This window comes from Camelina sativa, chromosome 10, assembly GCF_000633955.1.
Source record: "Camelina sativa cultivar DH55 chromosome 10, Cs, whole genome shotgun sequence".
Classification (NCBI taxonomy): Eukaryota; Viridiplantae; Streptophyta; class Magnoliopsida; order Brassicales; family Brassicaceae; genus Camelina; species Camelina sativa.
The window spans coordinates 23,400,449-23,407,163 of NC_025694.1; positions in this window are offsets into that span (position 1 = coordinate 23,400,449).

Below are 6,715 nucleotides of genomic sequence, written 5' to 3' on the forward strand. Positions count from 1 at the left end.
CTAAGCTTATGGGGTACACATATGAGATCTAATATAAGCAGGGAAAGGAAAATTGTGCAGTTGATGCACTCTCACGGGTTTCAGGGTCTCAAATTCTCCATATCACCCTTTCTCAAGCTCATCATGGATTCTATGACTCTCTCAAGTTGTTATGGCAAACTGATCCTCATTTGCAGAAATTTATATCTGAGCTCCAATCTGACAAGGCCTCTCACCCTGCGTTTACTTATACTAATGATGAACTCCGAAGAAAATGAAAGTTGGTAGTTGGTAATAACACCGAGGTTAAACTTCACATTTTTAAATGGTTACACAATTCAGCAATAGGGGGTTATTCAGGCAGAGACACCACACTACATAGAGTGAAGTCATTATTCTACTGGCCACAAATGAGTTTGGAAGTCCAGAACTACGTGCAAAATTGTTCTGTTTGTCAATAGAATAAGTATGACTTAGCCGCCAAACCGGGTTTGCTGCAGCCTCTACCGGTCCCTACTGGCGTTTGGGAATCAATCAGCCTAGATTTTATCGAGGGACTACCACCATCATCAGGCAAACACTGTATTCTAGTTATTATTGATAGGCTAAGTAAGAATGCTCACTTTCTAGCCTTATCTCACCCATACACAGCGGTTGATGTGGCTCAGTTGTATCTGGATAACATATTCAAGCTCCATGGTATGCCTAAAGACATAGTAAGTGACAGAGATCCCACCTTTTTTAGTGAAGTCTGGAAAGAGATGTTTCGGGTTCATGGTGTGAATTTAAAGTTTTCTACAGCATATCGCCCACAAACGGACGGTCAAACCGAGGTAACTAATAAGACTTTGGAAACTTATTTACGATGTATGACTGCTGATGCCCCACATACTTGGAGCAAATGGTTACCTTTAGCTGAGTGGTGGTACAACACTACATATCACAGTGCTATTCGCTGCTCTCCTTTTGAGGTTATCTACGGCCAGCCACCTCTAGTGCACTTGCCTTACTTGCCAGGCGGAAAGTTCTTCTGCCGTCGTTGATCGGAACCTTCAACAAAGGGAAGAAATCATTAACATGCTAAAGTTTCACATACTCAGAGCACAAAACAAAATGAAACAACAAACAGATTCTCGCCGGTCATTTAGGGAATTCACTATCGGAGATCATGTCTATCTCAAACTCCAACCCTACCGACATAATTCTCTCAAAACCAAGCAGGTACTTCACAAGCTCTCACCTTGCTTCTATGGCCCTTTTCGTGTGATTGACCGTGTAGGAAATGTTGCTTACAAACTTGCTCTACCACGTGGAACCACCATACATGATGTGTTTCATGTTAGTCAGCTGAAACTTTGTCCTAACCCTCCTACATCTGCTCCTTCCTTGCCTCAATTTATGATGGACGTGGGTGTTGCAAAGGAACCCGAATTCATTCTTGACCGTAAAACAGTACAGCGGCATAACAAAGCAGTCACTAAGATTCTTGTTCAATGGAAAGGAAAATCTCGAGATCAAGCTACCTGGGAATATTATCAGGATTTTGTTAGCAAATACCCTGCATTTGATTCTTGAGGACAAGAATTCTTTGAAGAGGGGAGTATTGTGATAGGAATCACACGTCTCTCAAGCATCTCTTCTCCACTGTTTTATTCTTTATTTGGTTTTACTATTACTTTGGTTTAGTATTTCATTTTCCCTAATTAACCGGTATCTATGTAAACCGGATTTGCACTTTTATTATATATGTAAGGCATACAGCCGCACATGAACGTTAATAGAATAATAATATTTTCTTACACCCTTCTCTCTGTTAATTCATAATTATCGACCACCACCGAATCCTTTGCTCCGAGGTGATATTCTTATCTCTTTCACCTTCTACCTTGTGATTCACCGTTCTCCGAACTTTTGGTAAGCTTCTGGATCAGATTTATATCTCTCCCTAAGAAGACCTATCTCATTTTCATGCTCCAGTTGAGACTCATCAACTCATTTCTATCCAATACTTTTTAGGTGGGAAAGCCAACAGCTTTTAACTCAATTTATGATCATTGGTAATTGAACATTGTTGTTAATCACCAAGTTGTTTTGAATTTAGATATATCATATATGCAACTTTATAGTCAAAGCTGTTGTCATCCAAGTTTCAGGAATCTAGCTTTCGATACTAGATTATTATTTGTTTAGGAGAAAAGGTTTCAACTTTTGTATCTCTGGTTTTGTAGAGGTCTCACTGTGTAACTTGAACACCTGGTTTTCATGCTCCAGTTGAGAATCAACTCATTTACAATTCAATGTTGTTTTGAATTAGATATATATATATATATATATATATATATGCAACCTAAGGCAAGGCTATTATCACCCCCCTAAGTGTAGGAATGTACATGGCTTAAGAACCTAAAGGGAAGGCTATTATATTAGTACCAGTTTCTAATGTGTTACTTGCTAGATAAGTCTGATCTCACTCGTCTAATTTGTGTGTGCAATTTGCAGTTGCTAATGAAGTTTTCCAAGGTTTGATTTTTATCGGAGTGTCAAGTATATTTGGCTAGATGATTCTGAGTTGGTTTATTCACTGTGTGGAAATTGAAGCTCTTCTTAGCCATACAAGTCGTTTAAGCTTATGAAGTTATCCAGGAATATGACTAACTTAAGGTTTGATGTTCATCTGACGTCGCATAGTTTTGGCTAGATTTGGTTTATGTTAGCCGGTTAAGCTGATAAAGTTATCCACTGACCAGGAATTAGACTAAGTTTAGGTTTTGATTTTCATTCGAGGTCAAAAATATTTGGCTAGATTACGTACTCTGATTTGGTTTAAATCTCTGTTTGAAATTTTGAAGCTTTCTGATGAAATTAGCCACGGAAGTCGTTTAGAGCTAATGTGGTTATCTATTGACTTGGTCTAGCTTAACCTTATAATAGTTTCTCTTTGGATTACTTTTTAAACTGCTAAACTTTCCTGTAAATGTTTTCTAGAGTTGATTTATTCTTGTGTTTTTCTTTGCATTTTGGGTTGCAGGTTCTGTTTGGCTGCGAATGTGATTGGTTTTGTCTACTCAGGTTTTATGATATGTGATCTTGTATACCTGTTATCTACTAGCATCCGGAGATAACCTGCGGCATTTCTTGGAATTTGGTCTTGATCAAGTATGTTCCTTCTGCCTCTCTGTGATTAGAAACCTTTGTGCTTTTAAATCAGTCAAATAGTTTACAAAAGAAGATTACAAAAGACATTATGATATTTCATCTCAAGATACTTGAAGTCTCAAAGTATATAACCAAAGATATGACTGGTTTCATCATTTGAGCTAATTGTATCTGATTTATGTACATACTTCAGTATTCGTCTATGTGTAGTGACATATCATTGATGTTACCACTCTAGTGATCCATTAAATTTTAGTTCGTCTAGGCTTATAATCCCTTGAATTTGAATTCAACTTCGTTCCCGTTAAATTCTTAAGTGTTAAAGTGATTTTCGATGTTACCAGATGCTAGCATATCTTCTTGCATCGGCTTCAACTTCAGCTTCAATCCGTGTAGACGAATGGCAATCAAACTGGGAAGCAGACAAGTTCCCAGACTTAGCTAGAGCATCTGTATCACTGTCTTACGTCTCCTTTGTCGCATTCGCCTTCTAGAGTTGTTAGCTTTCCGCCTTCTAGATATTGGGAAAACCAGTGCCATTAATGGTGCCATATCATCAGATGTGAACCTTGGGGAAATGGTTGTGGACGGTACTATTGAGGATAACTCTTCCTCAGAGAGTGCTTGGGTTCGATGTGATGATTGCTATAAATGGCGACGGATACCTGCTTCTGTTGTAGGATCAATTGACGAGAGCTCCAGATGGTATGTTATATTATTTCATATTGAATATGTACTTGTTTTAATGCAATTTACAGATGTTTTTGTTATTACGTGTTTTCTTTTACTTTTTCATGTGATCATAACTTGGTATGAATGTGGCCAATTTTACTGGACAATGTCTTTGTACTGCTACACACTGTTCTGGCTAATTTTTCATTGTACCCCCTCACGATGATAATACTTCATTCTTGTTGATTATTCTGTTTGTTACATGCTATGTTGTTTTTTTAGCAATTTCCAGTGTGTTACATATTGTCGTTAATCTTGTTGGAGTGTACAAATTTGTTTTAACTTTGTATTCGTCTCACTTGTATCAAAGTTAAAAACGAGTTTATTAGAACTTCTTATTTTCTGATAAGTTTCTTATATAATTTATCCAACATTTTTTGAAAATCCTTACAGTGAATTCATCTGGTACTTGTAACTGAATGTCAATTGTATAAGCAGATGGAGTTTTTTCATCTTTCTGATGTTCATCACATTTGGACTTTGTGCTTGTAGCTGTTTTGTATCCTTTCCATACTTGCTACGTCATTCATATCTTGTAGTCTGTCTCTATATCTAATATGGATTCTCTATTGTTTATAGGATCTGTAGGAACAACTCAGATACAAAATTTGCGGGTTGCTCAAAATCTGAAGAGATGCCTGAAATAACTAGAACCTTGAATACTACTACAAGAACACCAAGATACCAGTAAACTGAGCTTTATTAAGAATTTCTCAAACAACTTTCTTACAAGCTTGTTTGATCAGTTTTATGCAACACCAAAACAGCTGGTTTGCCACTGAAACAATCCTAATCTACCCAACCTTACCTGCATAGCGACAGCTATGCTCTCTCTTTATTCACTCACCAATGAAACCCTCAAGCAATATTGTTTTTCTTGCTTAGATCTAAACACACACACTTTTCTCTCTATAAAAGTGGTAACCGAACAAAGATGTGAGCTGCTTCTCTTTTATATGCAGCAACAATCTGCACATACTCTTCTTTATCCAGCAAATCCTCCTATGCACCATGTCCTTCAAGAACCTCTCTTTGTCCAATGAGTCATAGGAGAAACCCCATCATTATGTTGACTTCAACACTCCACTTGCTTGTAGCTTCCAACGAACACCTTTTTAGCCTGACACCTTTTTCGCCCATGCTCGACAACTCCACGCTCGATGTATCGCATTGTCTTCAAGGTGTTGTGCTGGCGGATCAACTTGACACTTCCCGCTTTGTCTGAAATCCTTCAGGTACATCCCGTGACAGTGTGTAACTCCTACAGATACTCTGTTTCTTCAATCTCCCTCTTTTTATCTGAGTGTGTGCCTCAAGCTTCCTATAACAAGTTAGTGATGCAAACTGAACAGAAAACCCAAAACTGAACCACAAGGCATTAAGATAACTGAAATACTTCAGAGCAGCATAAGGTTCAAAGGTTCAATACATAGCCGAGTAGAACTAAAAAAAATCAGAGTTCTGCAATTGTAAATGCAATACATAACCGTTAGAGAGCATACACGAATTTGTTCAGCCACTCTCGGTTTCATCACCGTCTTCCTCATCTTCAGGATCACCCTCACCCTCAGAATAAACGATATCAAGGTAATCTCCCCCTACTTGAGTGCACAAACTCATATAAAAACTAGAGAGAAATGATCAGAGAAAGTGGAAGAGGAGAGAGACTTACCTACAAGACGTTCCATCATGAGTTTGGTGAAGTCATGCAAGTGGCGAATATCCGACAGAAGAGTGAGTGGAGTCTGAGAGGAGNGAAATCCTTCAGGTACATCCCGTGACAGTGTGTAACTCCTACAGATACTCTGTTTCTTCAATCTCCCTCTTTTTATCTGAGTGTGTGCCTCAAGCTTCCTATAACAAGTTAGTGATGCAAACTGAACAGAAAACCCAAAACTGAACCACAAGGCATTAAGATAACTGAAATACTTCAGAGCAGCATAAGGTTCAAAGGTTCAATACATAGCCGAGTAGAACTAAAAAAAATCAGAGTTCTGCAATTGTAAATGCAATACATAACCGTTAGAGAGCATACACGAATTTGTTCAGCCACTCTCGGTTTCATCACCGTCTTCCTCATCTTCAGGATCACCCTCACCCTCAGAATAAACGATATCAAGGTAATCTCCCCCTACTTGAGTGCACAAACTCATATAAAAACTAGAGAGAAATGATCAGAGAAAGTGGAAGAGGAGAGAGACTTACCTACAAGACGTTCCATCATGAGTTTGGTGAAGTCATGCAAGTGGCGAATATCCGACAGAAGAGTGAGTGGAGTCTGAGAGGAGAGAAGCTCCTTCGGCTCAATCTTGAACTTAACAGGTGCAGCAGAGGTAACATCACCGGAGAGAGCAGGAACAATGCGTTGGAGACGCAGGAGCTGATCGATGAGATTGGGAAGAATGAGACGAACATTGGAGGAAACATTCACGACCACGGAGCTGCAGGCACAAATTTCATCAAAGACCAATTTCCCAAAGTTAAAGCGATGGCCTTTGAGAATCATGAAGAGGAGTATAGACCGCTCAGCAGACATAAAGCTGGGGTTCATTGTGGGCATCCAGTTCTGACAACAGATCTTCTGAAGCATCGCCACCGTATCGCCCATCTCCTTTTTGTTGTGAAGCTCCCAAGTACGAATCCGACCATCAGTGAGGAGAGTGACAATCTCATCAAGACTGTCAAGAACTTGGATCTGAGTCGCATTCAAAGGGTACGACTCATTGGGAAGCTAATACATGGCATTGATGAGAGATGGAGAGAACTCATACATGGATCCACGGACATAAACTTTGAGTGTGTCGATCCCCTCTGTTTCAGCTTCAGCCAGGTTGGCATAGAACTCTTT